The 22,217-nt window shown below is 40.7% G+C and overlaps 1 long non-coding RNA gene across 1 annotated transcript in view; it reads right to left on the minus strand.

Moving 5' to 3' along the window:
- LOC123571888 (uncharacterized) overlaps positions 1–20,864 on the minus strand; it is a 338,367-nt gene extending 317,503 nt beyond the window's left edge. Inside the window, exon 1 of the long non-coding RNA XR_006696187.3 lies at positions 20,607–20,864. This is a non-coding gene — a long non-coding RNA (uncharacterized lncRNA). The remainder of the gene's footprint in view (positions 1–20,606) is intronic.
- Between the last annotated feature and the right edge of the window lie 1,353 nt (positions 20,865–22,217).

Consider the following 22,217-nt stretch of genomic DNA (forward strand, 5'->3'; position numbering starts at 1 on the left):
CTAGACAAGAAGAAACAGCAAGCTATATACTCCAGATGGTTTTTGTTGGCTCATGAAAGCATTAGACTACCAAAGCATCAAGATTATCAGCATTTACTTATTTCAGTTGATAAATCATTTCCCCAGAGCTACTATAAATCCCATAATATTTAAAACTTTTTATACAGCCATAATTTGATCAAATATTGTTTGCTCTAAAAATTTCCCTGGAGGAGTTTAAGACCAGCCTGGAAAAGATGACAAACCCCATCTCCCCAAAAAACTTTAAAAATTAGTCAAGCGTGATAATGTACACCTGTAGTCCTATCAGGAGGATTCCTTGAGCCCAGGAGTTCTAGGCAGCAGTGAGCTGTGATCATGTCACTTCCCTCCTATTTGGGCTACAGAGCATAACTTTGTCCCTTTAAAAAAAAAAAAAAATCCCCTGGGGAAAGGACATAATTTGAGGCTGTTACCTTTTTCAGTTTGAAAAGCAGAAGTAGGACCAATATGTTATTTTCTACAATATATGCAACGTCAATCATAACAAAATTAGTTACAATTAACCTGGTGTTCAATAGGTCAATAGGGTAACTATAGTTTAACATTCATGTATTGTACATTTTAAAGTAACTATAATAGAATAACAATTTGAATATTCCAAGAATAAAGTAAAGACAAACATTTAAGGTGATGGACATCCCCAATTACACTGATTTGATTATATAAATGTATCAAATTATCATAGGCACTCCAAAATATGTATATATAATAAGTATCAATTTAAAAACAAAACAAAACAAAAATGAGTTAAAATGAAATACAAGACAATCAGTTTTTTTAGGCAACTGAAGAATATTTTGCTCCCTAAATAACATACAGAGAAATAATATTGAACTATACATTTTAAGTTATGACTACTAAGTTTATAATATTTGGATAAGTTATTGCATGCTACATTGTGGTGTCAAGTGTCTGCCTGTTGTATGGCTACTGTCCTATACACATGCATATTCTGGCACAAATCTTGTTTCTTTGGGCTTCTAATATGCTCCTTTCATGTATGTGTCTATGTCATATCAATTATTTCAGCCTCAGGCCCACAACTTCAAAGAACGCAAGGGCTGAGAATCTTTTTCTCTCAAATAAGAGATTATGAAAATAATATCTTCCCATATGATATCTACCGCATCCTTATTCCAGTATTTCCAGAATATAATAGTTGTCTGGTGAGGGCTTTGGTCCTGCCCTCCTAAGGCAATGCAGTCCACAATCAGGACTTCATATAATGATATTTTCATTGAGAGCTTTTTGTTCAAAGGCAAGCATAGGTGCAATAAAATTATGAGAGGCACAGATTTGCCTTTCAAAGAGCTAACAATCATCAATAATGTGTATAGTCCCACAAATAAAAGCTGGGTGGAGACCAGAAGACCTAGATGTGGTCCTAGATTAGCTGCGTTGACTTAGAATCAGTTCGTTTCCTTCGGCTTCATTTTCTTGATCTGTAAAATGAAGGATCTAAATGATATTTAGATATCCACCAGAGACAAGTCTCTGTCATACTGCATTGTACTCCCAAAGTTTTCTAGATTATGAGAAATTCTCTAGACTTTCCTATTTTATTTTGGCTGGCCCTTGATTCCTACATTTCTCCCACTACACCTCCAAATGTAAATGGGTCACCACAAAAAACCTACTAATTTATTTTAGGAAATGCTAATTTTATGAAAGTTCCCTAAATGACTATTTTAATATAATAGAATAAAATAATGGAAGTGTGTAATCTTTTCTGTGAGTGTGAAAACATTATTTTGATTATATCTATCAATAGAGAGAAAGAACCGGTCAGAGCAATTCCGTATGTGAAATCAATATGTGTTTTTAACTCTCGACACTATAGAAAATCAGGAAGATACTAGTTCTCCTAGAACTAAAAGGGATCCAGTGTTCTTTCAGAGACTACACAGAAGAGGTTTCACCCACAGATTCATCATGACTAGAAAAGGTGGTGAACTCTCCACCTGAAAAACAAACGGACAGCTAATAAAAGGCTCCCTGCTCCCAGGAACCCAGTTGGGCTGGCTACGCCCTCGGTTTTGCAGCAGAGCGTTTCACTGAAGCTTGGCACATGTTCTCGGGAGTCAGCTCCACCTCCAAAATATAATGCTTCCAGTGTGAAATAAGTATCTCCCTGTAGCCAATAAGAATAAACTGTTCTTGGTGGTTTCTGTTTTTATTTCATAGTTGTGTTATACCAAAAATCATGTTGTTTTAAAGATCTACTGGTTGATTAGGACAGGAAAATAGTTAAGATGTAGTTGAAAATGAGGTAATTGTGAATAAATATTGTCCACTTTTACAAAAACACAAATATTTAAAACATATTTCCAGGCAGCTGCAATGCAACATTGTTTTAAGATAAATACTAACATTGAGCATGTAACTCAAAAAATATCTCAAACCAAACTCTCTTACAGTAATATAATAAGATAGGAGAATATCTAAAATTTGAAATACAATACCATCATTAGAGAATGTGGCATATTATATAAATTTTATTCCTTGGCAAATACTTTATCATTTGTTAGTTTGGTTATGTAACAAGTTTTCAAGAATATTTTATTATAGGAATCTTTACTCTTATATAAATAAACAACCTATAAAAAAGATTTTAAATTACCATAAATTTGTTTTGGTCTTGGGATATGTGTGTATACCTATGTGTATGGGGGTATACATAAATATATATATAAAGTTAATATGTAAAAACCATATAGATTATTTGATTATTTCAATATAATTAATATTCATACTTCTTAATGGAAAATGATGAAAACTTTTTTCTTGTACATTAGTTAATTAAGGTCACATACTCAAATTTACAAAATAAGATTTGTTGATATTTAAAACAACAAATAATTACAGAGAAACTTTTCCTTTAGGGAAGAAATTTATAATTAACTCCTCATCCTCTTCCCTAAGCATACCGGGATACTAAAACTTGCCTGAAATATTATTTGAGTCCACCAATTAAATTATTATGTGCAATTTTTACAATTTGATGAAACACAAATCAAAGCTCATACATACTTAGCAAACTTTATTATCTATGTCATTTTTAGGCCAGTGGCTGTACTATGATTTTTGTCTTAAAATCTTCATGAGAAAAAGAAGATATCTGAGTTTAAAAAAAAAAAAAGTATATTTAAGAAGTAGGGAAAAAAACTAGTTTTATGAGTCTTTTTACTTGTGAGACAGTCATCTGCATAAATAATCAAATAACAGTTTACTCATTTGTTTGAATATATAACCCTAATAATATAGGGAAAGAGGGAAAGTATTAGACCATAAAGCAATTCAGAAGTATTTAACTGATGGCATGGCAATAGAAAAAATATTGAAAACGTAGTATAATTCTAGGAATTAGGGCATTTCTTTGAGATTAATATATTTTAATTTCTTAAATGATGATCAAATGATGATCAAAAAATTCATCAGGGTGAAGATTGTCAGGGATTTCTCAGAAGAATTCGGAATGATTTGCGTAAACAGGAAAGTGAGTACAGAGACATTTCGGAGAGAGTGATGGGCAATCAATGCAAATGTTTTACTTTATAGACTCAAATTACATAAACAGCTCCTGCCAGTTCTTATAAAATTCTACATGTTAATTAAATGTGAGATTAGAACCATTTTTCCCATTTTAATTCTTACTCTAGAGGAAACACATGTTATAGAGCCCTGTACTCACCTTTTGCAGATTTTACAAGTCCCGGGCACCTTGTCAGGGGCTACCCAAGGTTGCCTATACCTTCAGCCAGGTGAGATTTTATGAATTAACACTTTCTAAAATCACATACTCAGCTGATAGTTTACGTGGCCCTCATCTCCTCTGTTTATCTAGCCTGCTCTACCCACACTCCAATCTTTTTTTATATTTGTATTTATGATATATCTTTGGGAGTATACTATTGTTTGTCTCTATGTCTGTATACACACAGGGGATTATCTGTCTGCATGTGTATAGGAAAATGGTCACTGAAAACTGCAGAGTTCACTTAATTGTGGGATTCATAGCCCATTACTCAGAGCATCTTGACTATTTTCACTGAAACACATGTGCTGATAAATAACTTTCCTGGAGAAAGAATGCCATTTAGGAACTTTCACCTCAGGAACTCACTTCAGAAGCATTTTACCTTTGCCAGCCCTTCACCCCATTTCTATCTCTGCTTCTAATACACTGGTTGCCTTGGGCTCCATGAATAAATAAATATACATAAGCCCTCTGGAGAAAAGTTTGTGTACACCTTTAGCTAGTGTCCTGTGGAGTTTTTTAAGCTGGAGGGGATCAACTAATTGAATAGCAATGCATCTATATTTTTTATAGAAAATATTTCTAACAATCTATAAGAACCTTTAGTTTTCTGTTCTAACACTAAATCCACTTCACCCTCAGCTCCTGTAAATTTCAAAGCCCATATATTTTCTTCCAAAATTACTTTAATAGAGGGCTAGTATACTGTGAATTTTATCAATGTGAGAAAATATTTAAAAAGAGACTTAATGAGCCAATAGTGTGTTTTTCAATCATTTTATTACACAGCTTGCATATGAACTCTTGAGGTTTGAAGGTAATTACATTTTTTCCCAATAACATGATCCAAATATATGACTGCTGATCCTGAAAATACAATTTCAGTCCTAGCCAAATTAAAACAAATGGAAATAAATCAAAATCAACTCTTTGATTTTGAATAGGGAATCTACCCGTGAGGAGAACATCATAAATAACTGTTGCTGGATGATCAGCAGAGTGGTCCTCAGGAAACTGGTAAGAGAGGAAACGCTGTGGTTAAAATTCCTAGCTTGCTTGCTTGCTTGCTCTTTCTTTCTTTCTTCCTTCCTTCCTTTCTTTCTTTTTCTTTCTTTCTTTCTTTCTTTCTTTCTTTCTTTCTTTCTTTCTTTCTTTCTTTCTTCTTAGAAAATTACATACGAGATGAATTTAATAAAATCCTCATTTGGAAAATTAACCTTATTCTTCATTTAAGGATTAGAGAGATCTTCACATTTTCTCGTTTATTCCCAAACTTTGAGAAACTGTTTGATTACTATGATTTACTGTAACACTATTGAAACACACATATGGCACTAATTTTCCAAAACTTTCTGTCTCCTCAAGGCACCCCGATAGCAGAGGAAGCTTTTCCAAGCAATTCCCTGGACATCTCAAGTTTTTGCCTGAAGTGCAAACGAATCACAACTATGAAACTTGGCAAAAGAACTTTGTTTCGACTCTTGGGGTTGTGGGGAACCCCTGTGTGTCCCTCTTTTCCCTCCCCCAACCCTTTTTCTAAAATCTTGACATCTACTGGGAGGAAAAGTAGGTTAATTAGGCAGGAGTCTCTGGCTCGGCCCCCAGCGGCGGTTTTCAGGTGGCTGAGAGCCCCGCCGCCTTCCGAGCGCGAGTGATGAAAAGGGGAGGGAGGCCGCGCCGGGCGGGCCGGCGGCTCACAATGGAGCAATTATTTGTCTAAAGTTCCATCCTCTGAGGAGCTCCTTGCATAATTCAAACGTAATTAGGCAGACGGTGTTCCTTTTAAAGGCGTGACTTTGGGGGGTGGGAGGGATGCTTATTTACTTTGGGGCTTCTCTAGGATATCAGCTCCCGGATGAGCTGAAAAATGATTACAGGCAGATTTGCACCATGTGCATAGAAAGTTCAAAAAGTTTGTTCTCTTGCAAATCGAAACCTTTTCAACTTTTCTCTCTCTTACCCGCTCCTCATCTGCAACCTGATGTCATAGACTCGCACTCAAAGACCGTTAGCTGAAAAAAAAAAAGAAAGAAAAAAAAAATCCTCCCGGGACTGTGCTCACATGCGTAACAGTCCAAATGCTCGCCCTCACCTTGAATTTTATTCCCCTTATTCAACTACCATTATTTCCTGGTGGCCGGGAATAGGTCTGAGTCATGCCTTCTGCTCAGGTCTGGAGCTGGGTCGCAGAATCTCCGCCAATTTGGAGATTGGCCCTAAAAGTCTCTATGCAGCGGGAAAGTTTGGGAGCAGAATCAAACTTAAAAAAAAGAAAAAACAAAACAAACAACAAACAAAAAACAGCTTTGAGGTGAAGGGTTAGGCTTGCCCGGTTGGGAGAAGGTTGGAGTGTTCTGTTTATTTACCTATTTTATATTATTTTCTTATTTATGTGGAGGTAGTGGAGGCGATGACAGAGTGATGATCAAGAGAAGGGTTTAGAAATGGCACTACTAAGAAGAAGATGCTTGTTTTTGCCTCAGTCAGCTATGGATGGAGCTCAAAAGGTTTCACTCAGTATCGTCCAAAATCGATTGTAAATACACACTCTAAATACATACACATATGTGCCTCTAGATACATATTTAGCCTAGGACATATCATCAAATAAATATTACATATCTGATATATTTATTGCCATACATTTGTATGTTCTTATAAATAGCGTTACCACCTAATAAATATTTATACATCATTTTATGTACTCTTGTAATAAATAACAATAAAATGAAAATTATGTCAGCGTACTCCAAATATGGTGATACATAATAGTTATGGGAATATGTTAGGCAATGAATATTAAATTTTAGGATCTGCTTGGATGCTGAATTTCATGCCCTTTCACATGTTGTTTAAAAAGCCTGTGGCTTCTCACAGGGAACCCAGCATATACATTCATCTCTTTCTTCCTTAAAAGCTATAGCACTACCTGTCACTTCCAGAGCAATGGAAAGTAAGTTCTTGTTCAAACTATAGCCCCTAAGCCAACAGATGAAACTCCTATTTTAGAGGAAGAGTGCGACAGCTTAGGCCACGGGAAAATGACCCAGAATTTCAACTTCTGCGCTCTCCGGCGAGGCTGAGTCCGAACTCCAACTCAAAAAAGTCTTAAATTCGTTCGGGAAGATCATCTCGCACTGAGGCCATTTGACCTGGTGATACCAGAATGCTAGTAACGCTTGGTGTTTGGGGAGTTCGGCATATTTGACTCTCCCTGCGGCTCCTCCTCCTAGCCCACCCCCAGCCCGCAGATCTGGGTCCCTTGGAAACACTCTGGCCTCCGCAAAAGATTCTGAAGAAAATGCAAAGGGAGAACTAACATTATTTTCCTATTATTCGATTTGCGTTCTCTGGGTTCTTAATTCCAGCCTTTCCTAGGTGCTACTCTGCGCCAAGAAGAGTTAGGTTTTGCCAAACACTCCCACATCCAGGATTCTTGACCACACAGAGGGATTTAGAAAACAGAAAACTCGTTAATTTTGAGCGACTTTTTGGAAAAGAAGTTGGATGGGAAGGGGACCGGTGCTGCACTAGGAAGATTCAAGAACGGACCTGCCTTGCCCCGAAGCAATAGGCTTCCTAGGATGGGATGGGGCGTGGGGGATTGCATTTCTTTAACCCTGATCCACGTGGCTCCCCACCTGTCCCGGCGCTGGGCGGATAATATTGTGCGAGTTCCTGAGCTGTGTTGAGAACATATCCTAATGTCTATAGAAACTTGGTGGAAAGAATTTGATGAATGTGTCTAATTGGTTTAACTTGCCATCTATTCACAAGAAGTAAAGGTCCATCATTAGGCTTAATTGATTTTTTTTAAGTCGCTGCCTTTAATGATCATAGAAGCAGCTAAGTCCAACACCAGCATTTGCGTCATTTAATTACCCTGTTTATTTGTTGCGGATATGGAAAGTTACCCAATATTTCCCCACATCCCTTCCAACTAAAAGGGGAACTCAGCAAGCTGGGCAGTCCCGCTTCCAACCCAGAGAGGGCGAGGGCAGCGTTTGAAATTTTGAGACTGGGCTGCCTGGCGCGGCTTTCAATTCCAGTCTTTTCCGCCAGGCGCGGCTCGGGTATAGACCGCGGCGGTGGTCTAAATTCTTCGCCTAAGGAACCACCGCCTAAGGAACGATTTGCCATCGGATTTGTCCTCGGCAAATGTCTCACCAAGCTGTAGATGGATGGATGGATGGATAGATAGATGATAGGTAGATCGATCGACAGATAGATAGAGAGACAGATCCCCAAAGCTTGCTGATAAATGTTCTGGAAAGAGCTGCTGAAAAGCTTCTACACAACATTGTTTGGGGGACCCTGGTCCCCAGGTAACATGCCCACGGGATTCTACAGTCTCTGACTCGAATAACGCTCTTGCCAAGTTCCCTCCCCAGCTGGCCAAAACCTGAGACTCCCCCAGTCATTCAAGAGTTTCTTTTTAATAAACTTACTGGTAGGTAGTTGGTTCACAGTTGTCCAGCCCACTCCCTGCAGCAAATCACACACAAGAGCAAGCAGGCAATTAGAACCACTGTCAGAGTGCTTGAAAATCATCCATTCTTCACATTAATTAAGCTTTGACAATTGAAGTTTCTATGGATTGGGACCTCAAAACTTTCTCCCTCACTTGAACAGCAGGAACTTAGTGGCGTCTGCTACTCAAAATGTTAGCCCTCACTTCACCCTGGCTATTCTGTTATTTAAAAAATAAAAATAAAAAAATAAAAATAATTCAACCTCTTGAGCATTTTTGCACAGGGGGGCAGGAGCTTGAGTTTTAAAACCTTTGTCAGAATCAAGGTCTCTTATTCAGGTGGGATCTGTGGATTTACTTTTTTTCAGCAGCAACACCCTGATAGCATTTTAAATTTTTGGTATGATTTTTACCTCCCACCTTTCTAAATTTAGGAGTTAAAATTTCATAAGGTAAATCAGAGAGAAGCCACCTAAGCCAAATGACTGGTTTCATTCTCCAATGTTTGGCAGAGCATTGAAGCTCCTCCAGCTTGGCTCACTGAGGATGTGAAATGCCCTGTTGACTATGGGTTCAATGAGGGCCTGAATGGTCAGCCATAGGCCGCTGGTCCAAGTCTCCAACTCGGCTCCTTTATCCATAGTCCTGAGAATTGTGCCCCAAAACCCCTAAGAAGTGGGAGCCACAGAGTCTGAAGCATGTATTTGGGTGAGGAAGGGTCTGGAAGGTGTAAAAGGTCTCATCTCAGAAGCCGCTCCGGCACCCCATAGCCTGCTAGCTACTCTGTAAATTTCAGCTTATCCACAGGACTCCAGCATGCAAAAGTCATTTCAGCCCAGTGAGTCCTGGCTCTGCCGTACAGGTTGAAGTTGCTGGTCATTCTGAAAGAGTCTGAATCAGACAAAAGTAGCCTAAAATTCGGGCCTCACCTTCCACACCGCCCCTTCGCGTTGCTTCCAGTGCGCTAACCTTGCTGGAAGGGGAATGTGGGAGTGGAGATAGGGCGGGTACGGGACGAGAGAGCCAGCAACGAGAGTGTTTGAATTGCAAGTTTCATCCTTAGGAGAAATACCGGAAGTAAAGAACCTCCCAGGTGGTTGAATCCTTGGGGGCATTTCTGTAGGGCTCCCTGAGTGAGCCATCAAGACCCAAGACTATGCCACCCCAACCCCTTGGCTCAGGAAAAGCATTGCCTCGTCCCTGTTCCTCCTCCTCTGTCATCGGACACACTCACTAACTTCTCCAAGACATACAACTCGGGACAAAAAAAAAAATCTGGTTAACAAGATCATTCAATATCATTCTTGCTATCAGTTTTATTTCGATTTCCAACCCTTCTGTTATTTTGTCTTGTGCTTCTGTTCTTTCCACCTCCATTGGGAAGGAAGGTCTTTTCCCTTTCTCCTCCTCCCACCAGGTGCTGGAGTTTTTACACCGGTGCTTTTTTACTTAAGGAGAAAAGTTGTCTGCATGGTGCAGGATGCTGAAGGGGAGACAGAAAGAGAAGGTTTGGAGGCCTGGGGGCGGCCATGCGTGTAGCCCTCCCCGGTATGTTTTTGTGCACAGAGTTGGCGCCAGGGCAGCGCCCCAGACCCCAGCCCTGGCTGCACAATAGATGACCGGACAGCTGCGGCCACTACAAAGGAGTCCCTCGGCCACGTCGCTGTTTACTTAGTGTTGGGTCTGACCCCAGGGCTGCTTGCGGCCAGTACATATGCTGATTCCACCCTGAGAACAGGCTTTCTGTCCTCCGTTCGCTGCGCTAGCCCGCGCGTGTTTGCAAACAACTTAACTGACTTTTCGAATATTCATCTGCTACGCTGGCTTTAGGGAAATTTGAGGGGAGACTCGCTGGGCAAAGACCCTAGGCCTCTGGAGGATTGGCTCACCACACGCAGGTCCTGGCCACCTCGCTGATTATCTTTTCTTCTTTACAGAGGAAGCGGATAGGCTTCAGCTTTAGAAAATTTATTGTTTTAATTTGCCAGCCATAAGTAGGGTCAGAAAGAAGCTGGACAACAGGCCCACAAGCCGCCCCGCAGACACCTACGGGAACAGACACGAACACGTTGTGAGCCAGGCAAGAGAATTATCTTTTTGCACGTGGAGAAGACCTTCATCTGGGGCTGCTGCTGGTCTATTCCTTTCCGTGCACTTCTACTGACACCCGGGCGTCATGATCCCTAACTCAACTCGACGGTTTAAAAATAATTAAAATCACTAGGTAATCACAGTACTAGTCAAAGGTCAATAAAACGTTCAACTGTTTAAAATAAGCTTTGCCCTCAAACTAGAAGTCACCTAGTCTTTCTTGTCAGTGTCTAAAAAACATTTAGTGATTTATTTGCTTCTTAGATGTGCAAATTGAAAGGCTGTCTGGAAAAAAGATGTCTTACTCAACTAGACCACGGACTCCCAACAGGAATGTCTCCCTCTTTGGGGCCTCCTCTTGAAAGAGATGCCAGGAACCCATATCTGCAAAGACAGCTATTGGGGCTGCCCCGAATTACCCTGACCCAGGGCACTCTGTACCCCACTCCATCTACATCTGGGCCTAAAGATCCTGCTCTCTCCTCCCCATCCCAGAACTGCCACACAGAGCCTTTGATATTTGTCCCAAGCTTAATTTGGTAAGGCAAGAAAACAACCTAACACCACTTCTCATCTCCTGATTTCAGAGAATCTAATTTTTCCTAGGTGCCCCTACAGACTTGAAGGTAGGGGTGGGCTTTTCCACAAGCTCCTTCTATGAGTAGGGCTGGGCTAACACCTGTGCTGAGAATGCTGGAGAAGGTGGTTGGAAAACCAACTAGGACAGAGGAAGCTGAGCTCCTGGTGCCCCCCACTCCCTCTTTTATCCTCTTTATGACATTGTTCGCAATGACTGTCTAGTTCAGATATGACGAGACCAGCGCCTCCCTTGAAATGGGAACAGAGGACTGAATAAAGAAGAAAAAAGCACTTTGTAGTCTGCATCGTCCATCTTTAATTCAGAGACGCATCTCTACTCCAGGGAGCTCTGCCTTTGATCTCTTTGATTTTTTTACGCCAGATCTGTTATGGACTAAAATTCCTAGGTTTCCCATAGAAACATCTCCATTCCTTCGGGATATTGATGTTTTCTTCTTCCTGGGGGTTATGATATGGTAAATCAGATTCAGAAAAGAAGGGACAATGCCAGCATTCATGGGCCTGGGGTGGGGTTTCTCTTGGCCTTCTCCCTCCCTCTCTCTCATATTCTCTCTTAGTCCCTCTCATTCATACAAATATTTCCTCCCTCCCTTTTTCTCTTTTTCTCCTTTTCCTGTCTTCCCTCCGCCCTCCTTCCTCCTTTCCTCCTCCTTTCTTTCCTTGCCTTATTTTCTCTCCGTTGTTCTCGGGGGAACCAAAGTAGGGGTTGAGATTCTGGTCTCTTCAAGCCTTTCAAGCGCCTTCAACTTTGGCGGCGGCAGCAGCAGGTTGCGTTGCCATGGAGACTGTACTGTATGGCTACGGCGGCGGCCACGGCGGCCGCAGCTCGAATCCCCTAAACAATGCCGAGCCAAGTGCAGGTTTCTCGCCCTTTTCCGTGCACTTTTCTCTTCTAATGGGGCTAGTGGCCTCAAATGGGCGATGCATCTTGACACGAAAACAATCCTTGCCCCTCCTCTTCTCCCCCCACCCCGCCCCGCTTTTCCTTCCTCCCTCCACGTCTTTGATCTATTAAAAATCAAAAGAACAAAGTCACAGAGGAAAGTTGAGTTTTGTTGTGACTGCCACTGCACAAAATGGAGATCTTCAAACAGAGTGTGGTGGAACCGAGGTCTGACAATGCTGATCCAAGATTGGTTGTAGCCACAGGTCAAACTGGACAGCTCCATACAAGAGGACACAAATTATAACCAGGCCCGCCAAGAAGCAGCAAACCTCTCCATCCCAAACTGACTGTAGCTAGGAGATTCTGATGGCCAGAAATGCCTCCAGTCAGGCTCCAAGTGCAACGTGAGTGAGGGCTCTGAAGAGGCCCCCAGGTGAGGAGCCACAAGGACCCAGAGCTAGAATATCTGCTCAATCTTAAATCATTTTACAGAGCCCGTGCGTGGCATTAGACCCCACCCAGATCTGGACAAGCTACAGCTTCTTCCACAGTGCTTGGCGCACAGCAGGTGATCAATAAATAACCGCTGGTGGTTGTTGCTTCTGCACTGCCAAACCCTCCACTAGGGGGCGCGAGAGGAGGTTTATCCAGAGAGAAGGGAGTGGCTAGACACAACTCAAGAAACAACAGACACACTTTACTATAAAGGATAGTTAGATGGCTGGAAAAAATAATGCCAAAGCAAACAGATACTGAATTCAGTTTTTCTTTTCCAAAGGGACAGTAATATTAATATTATCATTATGGTCAGATTTTATTTGCCACAACTTATTGCTAGTAAGACTAACACTGAGCCAAAACATACATGAGTCATTTTCCCAGAACTAAGATCACTGTAAGATCCTCAACCTTCAGATGCTCAGAGCATTTCTTTAGATAATATGTTCAGCGCCCGCTACTTAAAAATAGTATCAATCATTATTGAACTGGGTGTGTCTGGGTCTAATACACAGATCACACATTTATAGATTCATTTTGCCACACTGAATGTTCCATTTAAACAGCAAAAACAAAAACAAAAACAAAAAAATCACAAGTAGATTTGAATTACATTCATTTTTATTTTAAGTCAATGAGAAATGTGGATACTGCATACTTCAAAAATTTACTTAGTTTGGATTCAACGTTTAGTATCCAATTTTTTTAGCTACCTTTTGTATGTTAAAAATAACCTTGGAAAAGCTTCTATTTGAAATAAAATACAAAATACAAAAAGGGATTGTAAAGTAAGAGAAAGAAAAGCAGACTCAACTTGAACACCTTTAAATTCTGACCAACTGGATTGTGTAGCGTAAAGCCTATCCCAACATTTTCTCAAGGAACTGGTGTGCTGATGATCCCCTGAACATTTTAGTAATGTCCATATACTTCAGAGGCTGAAGAACAGGAACCAAAGTGTGCTAACAAATGATAGACATTTAGCAAGATAAATTTTAAATATTTTTATTTTTCAAACCAGGAAAAAAACTATGAATTAACAGAAAAGTCTAGTCATTTCTAAAACAAAATTGTAGAAGAAACATGTTAATGTAACTGTGTTTTTTTCTAAGCCATGTTTGAACAGCATAATTATTTGTGATACAAAAAGAAAGGAGGAAAAAAATTAGAATGCAGAATTGTTGTTAGGGATTTGCAAACATCATGGAAAAAGTAGTATAAACCCTTGCCAAGATCCCAGAACTCTAATCCCTGGATCCTGATCTCCAAAGGAAGGCTAGAAAATTCTGCCTTGGCCTCAAAGTCTTGAGAAAATGAGATTGAAAACTGTTGATAAAATCAGCTAGGAGAAAAATACATAAATGTTCTTGGCCCAGGTGACCAGAATTGGTATTTAAAATTTATGTTGTTAAGTAAATTCAAATACAAAATCAAAGAAAACTTTTGTCTAGCAACATGACTGCTTATGGTATGTGTTCTCTTACTGGTTAAATGTACCATAGACATATCCACACGCACACACACAAGAAAGTTCCAATTTGAAGAACTTTACCTTTTCTCTCTTAAGTATTTTTTCCTTCATTTATTTACCTTTGCAGTTCCAAATAAATTTAGAAAACTACTCCCTAGACAATTGATAAGGCAGAATGTTAACTGGCCGAAAGTTTCTGGGCCACCTTTTAGCCCTCAGGGAGAACTGAAGGGAGATATCTGTGAGGTCTCATCACAGGTACATGGAAAGGAAACAGGAAGTAACCATAGCAACCACTACCTAGGCTGGAAAAGGTGATTCTGTAGGGCCGTCCATTTTGAATGAAATTTAAATGCAAAGGCAGAGAGCAAGCCTACACACACACACACACACACACACACACACAAATCCCCAGGCTCAAAAATAATAAACCTATACAGAGTGACTAGCACTTTCAGTGACTCAAGACCCAGTCCCCCACAAATTCTAAACATCTTAGCTTCATTTTAAATGGTCAGCGAAAGCTTAGGAAAGGAGATGTCCTGGGTACAGTCTTCTTTCTTCCTCCCTTCCTCTCACAGAAAAAAGCCCTAACCTTGTAGAATAAATCCATACTTTCAAAGTACCTTCTCATTTAGGACATTTTTAGGAAACTGTTCCTATCTATCCATTGAGTGTCATTCTCCTCTTGAACCTCCGAGTTCTGTGGATCTCCCTGTGTCTTCTCACTATACAAATAGAATCACTTCATCCTGCTGAACATCGCTCAAATTGCCTCAAAATGTGGTCCCAGCATCACTTGGGAACTTATTAGAAAGGTAAATTCACATAAACTGTTGGAATGGGGCCAAGCAATTTCTACTTGTGCTTTATTTTGTTTGTTTTTAAACAAACTTTGGGTGATTCTAAACCTCGATCAAATTGGAGAATCTCTAGTTTAAAGAATCCTTCCTACCCACTCACACTGCTAATAGAAATGTTGAACATAGGAGTTTGTATCCCTGAACACTGAAGACAAATCTGGAAGGAGAAACAAGGACAAGCCCTCTGAAGCTAAGGGCTGAGAACAGAACAGCCAATGAGAGGCCCTGGCTTCCCACCCGCACCTACCCCAGCACTGGATCTAGGGAACAACTCTTTAGGTTCCCAGTCCCAGTTTGCTGTTACTGCGAGCCTTGGTGAGTGAAAAAAGTGAAAGGGAGATAGCCATGTTCTCTTCTCCAAAGAGAACACCAGAGACAGATATGGTGACACTCTGGTATGGAAGAAAGCTCTGGAAGGAGGAGTCAGAGGGGAAGACACTCGAGGCAAGGTTCTCTAACACAAACAGACCGAGGAATTGAGATCCCACCCATGAAAAGGCCGGGGGAGGAGATGACTTGTGTACCTGACTGGGAGTAGGAATCTGAGTCTGGAGTATGTGTGGAAGGTGTAGAGGATGTGAATATAGTGGGTGTAAGAGTTGGGGGGAAGGGATGCCTGGAGACATGTGGGGGGATATGAAGGCATGGGGAAGTGACTGATGTGAAAGAGCGAGTGAAGTTCTAATTGTGAGGGGTCAAGGAGAGTCTGGAGACTCTGAAAATGTGTGGGAGTGTAGGGTGTGGAGATGAAGAGACTGGAGCTGGTAAAGGGTCTGAGGGAAGTGAAGGGGATGAAGTAGATGTGAGGGATTCGGGGGGATTCTGTGGAAGTGGAGGATGAGTAGTAGGAGGGGGTAAGAGGTTGAGATGGATACAAGAGAATATGAGGGGCTATGAGTGTGAGAAGGTGAGGTTTAAGAAGGGTTGAGGGAGTATGACAAGGTGAGGTGGTGTGAAGCAGTAGAAGAGGGTGGGGGAAGGTGAGAGGAGTGTGGAGTGGGAGAAAGCAACAGGTCTCCGGGTCTTCCAAGCTACTGACAAAGGGAGTGAAGGGTAAAGGAAATGGGGATCTGATATATGAATGAGAGTCAGGAGCTAAAACCAAACCAAACCAAAAAAAAACCAACAATAACAACAACAACAACAAAAAACCATACTTGTGGCCCCTTGTTCCCTCACGAGACAGCAGTAGCTAAATCAGAGAATGAGCCCAAGTCCTCCTGAAGCACCTGGTACCTGCCAAATTCTCACTCCCTGTGGGCATCGACTTCTGTGACTAAATTAAGGGGCCCCTGAAATGTCAAGTGAGAGTGAAGTGTGGGAGCTTTTCAGTTCTTCAGGCCCTGCACCCTTCTCTAAAGGCTGCAATATTCCCTCCCCCTTCTTTAGCTCTGAATTCACAGTTTTTACACCAAAGAGGATTAAACTGGGGGCCCAGACTTCTCAAAATGCCAGATTTTCCAGGACTGCCCATAGGAAAGATTTCTAAGCATCGAGATCATAAATCTCACTTGTTTGCCGAAACTTGTGTAGCTTCTTCCAAATGCACCTCTGGAATCCAGTCCCTGAACTATACTGCCTCAGCTTCTGCACTCTCTTTGCCAGAAGCAGGTAATTTGGGCTAGGTGGTGGTAGATGCAATAGGCATTGGAAATCAGAGCGCAATTTATTGGTCAGAGGTTGTGAATCAAAATGGGGGATGAGAGCTGTGTTTCTCTGTATCAAGAAAGCCACCAGAGAATGACTGTTCTCTGAACCCCGACTCTAGCATGGCCTGCCTACTCATAGGCACAGACAAAGGACCTGGAAGTGGAATATCTGGGCTATTCCAAATTAAGTTCAGTACTTGCTAGTTAAAAACACATGCCTCCAAAGCATCTCTAAATTTTTGCGTACAAAGTGGAGTTAAATAAATAGCAAATAACTGTTGAGGATTTTTAGAACAATACAAGCCTCATCTATAAAAATTAGGGGGAAACAACTACCTGAGAAGAAATAGAATACAAAGAGGGTCTAGGCTGCTCTCTCAGGTACTTCCAAGTCCTATAATCTGCCTTTACTTCTTCACTTTAATTTCACTGCATAGTAAAATGTAAAAATTTCACAGACTATAGCAGGTGTCATTTTATAATCCAGTCAGTAAGAATATTATTTATATAGAAGTTAATGTGTACTAGAGTCATCTAACAAATTTTACAGTGTCCTGTAAGTGCAAATCATTTTACCTTTAAGAAACATTAATTTTATATGCAAACAATTTTCAGTAGACAACTATCACATACTGAAATCTTATAAGAATAAATCAGTTACCTTAATTTTTCAATTATGAATATATTTATATTTTATAAAACATAAAAATGTTTTTCTCATTTCTTCCTCATTTAAATTGTGTTATTTGTTTGAATAAGAACACTTCTGGCAATTGTGCTGTGTCTTTATTGATATCAATAAATCACTATATGTTCTCTTGAATACTTCTAGGTAAAACCACTGACAGAGTTCATAATATAAACATTTAATGATATTTTTAGCTGTGGCCAATAATATGCACAAACTCTATTAATAGATGTCTGTCAGCAAAAAAAAATGGAATTAACCACATTTCATCTTCAATTTTAGTTACTATAAGTCAATGAATGGAGTAAGTACTTGAATTTTTGATACTAGAATATATGTGAGACACATTTTGTATAATAGACAGATTTTTTTCTAATGATTTTTTTAAAATGTGTCTGTATCAAATTGTGCAAATTTGGAAATTTCTTGAATTCCTAAGCTGATTTTTGTAACAATTAAATTTAAATCTAAGTCCCTTGTGTTCATCATCATGGATTGTAGACTTTAGGTCCCAATTTACCCATTACCCTGAATAAACTTAACCCATCACACCCCCAGGTACAGGGAAGAAAAGGCTAGAAACATATTGCTGCCTTGCCTACACTATGTCACTATAGGATATCTCAGAATAGAACACTAATATTTGCATTTCTATGTCTTTCATTCCTAAATTTTCTGAAAACTGTAGGATACAGTAAGTAGCAGAGAGAAGAGAAAATTTAGAGCCATTTTACTTTAAAATAAAACAACTTTGAAAAAATAGTTGAACATACACTTAATAAAATGGACAAATACCCCCTGAGAATTGAAATATGATTTTTTATGTATATTTAGTTGCCCATATTTCTGAACCTAAAGTCAAAATGCACAGACATTTATGTTTTGCATCTGCCTTAAAGAAGTGTTTTGAAGTAGTTCATACTTTATCACGTTAATTAAGCAAGAAATAAGAATAACTTAACAAATTACTTCTGTTAGTTAAGAAATTATTATGGAGATTATTGAAAAATGGAGAGTCCCCTTAATTTTCTTTTAGGTGCTTGTTCTTAAATATATTTTTTTTTCATTCTAAGATTGCTGTTTTTACCTTTCTACTACTTTTGTGCTGTACCTAAAGTCAATGTGGAACATGGCTTTTAAACAAACTTTCTTCTACCCTGAAAATCTCCATAGCTCAACAGAGAGAAGGCAAATTTTGCTCAGAAATCAAGAGAAAGGGCTTCCAAGGGAGAACTGGTGGCCCTCCCTCTTCTCCACCTGAACACAGTTCATGGAAACCTGAAAAATACCTTGCAAATGTTTGGAGAAATCACAGTGACTTTCACATATTCAAATCTGCATTCCCAGGCTGTGGCATGAGTTGGTGCCACCCTGGTCTACTGCATCCCTTGTACTGAAAGAAGTAAATACTCCTCTCTTTCAAAGGAATGACACTCCCTTAAAGAAATTGAAAATATCCTCATTTTTCCTAATTTGCTCTCCCTGTCTTGGTAGTCCTATCTGCCAACACAATTGAGCCATGGAAATTGGTGAGGTTTTACCTTGTTGCAGATAATGAAAGGAATGTGGAAAATTCTGATCTCAGCTAGAAACCACAGTCGAGGAAAGTTATTTTGCTCCTATGTCAAAGTTCAGGGAAAGGCAGCCCAGTTCTCTAAATAATTTCAAATCTATAGTATGAGGTTTAAAGGACGTAAACCAATTTTAGATTTTTAAAAGGTGCTTTTCTCCTCCTGTAAAGTATTTGGTTTTACTGGAGGAAGTGTTCAAAGCCATAAAGCTCAGTAATCGGGATAACTTCCCCCGCAAGTTTCATCGGGTTTCCGGAGAGCTGAGAGCCTGTTGGCTGGCCATAGCTCCTTCAGGAACAATAAATCCTCCAGAATCATATTCCAAACCTCCCCATTACCAGTTATCCTAATTATTAGTTTCTCACAGCTTTCTCCACTCTCCATCTCTCCTCTTCCTTCATCCACTCCCCATCTTTGTGGAAAAGCCATTTGTGAGAAAACTACATTCATGTGCCATTTGATCAAACAAGAACCTGTTGACTCCCACAAACATAAACTTTCCTTTGCTATCAGTTATCTTACCGACTTTTTTAGTAAGAAAAAAAAAGGCCAGAGAGATACATGTATTCCTCACCTAAATGATCTCTCTGCTATTTAACCAGCAACTAGCAATCATCCGACATTAATTTATACAGTTTGTGCAAATACCTAAGCTATTTAAAAAGCTTCTCTGGGTCGTGTGTGGCAGGGAACATCTATCTGGTGAATAGGCAGTGTCACACGGTAGCATGCTCTCTTGTCAAGGCCGATTGTGTTTTAGGCAAACATTTGCGCAAACATAAAGGCAAAGGTCAAGGACTGTTCAGTCCCAGTATGTGCTAATTCACCTAGAGAACCAATGGGGCAAAAGTTGCATTTTACATGCTCGCCCCCGCCAGACCCAGCGCAGGAGTCGCTCCTGCTAATGAACAAAATCGCCTCTGATCAGTTCCCTTGTCAATTTCTTTTCGGATCTTTGGTCCATGTCTCTGGGCTTCCTCAAAAATACAACTGGTAAAGACGTGTTTGCCAACATCTGGATCAGCTCCGCCCAACTTCTGGGGCAGCACATGTTTATTCCACGTTTCTGGTAGCGGAAAGCTAATAATAATAAATGAAATGTAGTTTGCTACAGATGCTTGCAGGTACTCAAATGAAGGACCGCTCTTTGCTGGCGTCTGAATATCCATGCCATGCAGAAGAATAATATTATTCAAACAGCAGAATCGAATCTCAAAGCCGCAGGTTAGTGGCAGGAAAGTGCATTTGTAACAGACGTTTGTGGAAATGTGGTACGCGCGCACACTGGGAGCCGCGTTTCTTTGGGACACTTTCCTACATTCAGCGAATACAGAGCATCACTTTCCAGTGAAATATGCCTCCCCCACCAATATATCTAAGCCATCGCCCACAGATCATGCCTAGTTATTTTCCAGCCCCCCCCCCCCCAAAAAAAAAAATACAAATGATTTCTAGTGGATGTCAACTTGAGCAACTCGGAAGTGGAATATTTTTAGGGTTAAACAAACGTGCGCACGCACCAACCGGTAGGGTAACCGCATCAATAGTCATTTGGCAAGAACCAATGGCTGAGTTTTTGCAAATCGTCCATTTAAGGCAATAGTTTTTTCCCTTGATAAACCCCAGAGTCACAGCTGTGCGCGTCCACAGGCAAGTAGTTTACACGTGCAAAATTCATTCCTGAGTCAGGCGAGCCACAGGCTCAGCTGCGGCGCAATGCGGCGCTTGCCTGGGGCTAGAGAGTCCACGACTTGTTGCCTCTACGACCCGAACGCGGCTCTCCAAACCCCGGCCACTCAGAATTTGAGGGCCTCTGGGTCTATGACGACAGGGCTCTAGGAGAAAGGGGCCTCCCTGCAGAACACCCACAAAAACAGAGCAGAGTCGCAGGAGGAAGTCATCCTAGAAGGGAGCTTGGAGTATTCTCTCATTTCTTAAAAACAACAGAAAAGCTCTCCCCACAGTGCATTTTCACTGCGTTCCAAAACCAAAGAGAAAACAGAAGAAAATGTAACTTACCCCGACCTGCCACAATACTACATTTTGAGAGTCCTTTTAACACTTTGAGTCTTCCTTTACTGTTGCAGCCTTTTCTTTCCTCTTGTCAGAAACCAACTTTCAAACTAGCTGCGAAAAAAACAAAAAATAAAAAAATAAATAAATAAAACCAGATCTTACTTTTGTCATATCTTGCCAGCTAGAATCTGCCTCAAAGTCTTCTCACTTCTTTCTCTACCAAAATTTCCTACACACCACCTGGGCAGCTTCACAAGGCTTAAAGTTTGTGTGGTTTGTGTGAGCAAATGTGTGTGTGTGTGTGCGCGCGCGCGTGTGCGGATGTGGGCAGTTAGTTGCTTTTAAAAAGACATCCTTGTCCTTCAGAGTAATAAAAGTGTAGCCCCCATCTTTGGGTGTGGGGATTTTACATGCACTTCTCATTTCAGTTAACTTTTTTCGAGCTGAGAAAAGCTGCTAGCTTACTTTCGGGAGACTTTGCTCGTTATTCATCTGTTTAGTCGCCTCAGAGGCACAAAAGCGGATCTGCGGCGTTATGAAAAATGGCCTGGGCGCGGAGAATGTCACAGTGGTCGGCGTATTATTTTAGCCCTTCTTAAAAAAAAAAAAAAAAAAAAAAAAAAAAAAAAAAAAAAAAAAAAAAACTCAGGGAAAGTTTGCTTTTGATGAATTCAATAAAAGCAAAGCTGCAACGGAAGAGATTTTCAGCTAAAATTATACAGCATGGGGCAGAGCTTAAAACAGCCAGATGGCCAAAGGTAGAGGGACCCTCTCGGTTTCAAACCCCAGATCTAGAATTCCACTGGCTGAGTCTCTTAGTTTATTTAATCCCGCGTGTATCTTTTTTTGTTTTCTTTCTTTCTTTCTTTCTTTTCCAATTGATTTACCAGCTCTTTTTTCCACCTCACTTTTGGTTTCCCACCCTAGAAGTTGCTGGTGAAACCCTGTCTTGGGATTTGCAGAAGTCACTTTTCAATTTCCCCTTTGATAATAAAGTTAAACTTTCCAGCGCCAGCAGCCTGGAGTGAAGCGAACCCCTTAGGCGGTAGGCGGGTTCATTGCAGGCCACCATTCGGTTCCAGGTTCAAATCCTGCAGCCTTTGACGTCTCAGGCCACCTGTGGCTTTTGAATATAAGGACAAATATGTTCATTCCAACCCCTCCCATTCCCCACCACAACTGGGGAAAACCCGAAGAGCTTGGCTCATCCTCAACCTTACACGCTCATGGATCCTTCCCTTTCCTGTAATCGCAACTGCAGATCATTGTATTCCTGGCAAATTCATCAGCACTTCTCCCCATAATTTTCTTAGAAGTGAGGGACACACAAACTGAGGTGATCACAGTGGATTCTCAGATTTTGGAATGGGAATTAAGAATTTAACATGCATCCTATTTGAGCCATTTTCTTGGAGTCGGATGTTGGCAAAGCAGAAAAAAGTGGAGGGGGGAGAGTGAGGTAAAGAAATTGGAAGTTTACTTTGAAAGTCTGAACAAAGATCAAACTTAGACCCTGAAGCCCTTCCTCTGGAAAGGAAGCAGGGGAGAGAGGTTGGGTGGTGGTGGGGGTGCATTGGAAGCCACCCAGGATCCCACTTTTCAGCACCAGCCCTG

Source organism: Macaca fascicularis, chromosome 2 (assembly GCF_037993035.2).
Source record: "Macaca fascicularis isolate 582-1 chromosome 2, T2T-MFA8v1.1".
NCBI lineage: Eukaryota > Metazoa > Chordata > Mammalia > Primates > Cercopithecidae > Macaca > Macaca fascicularis.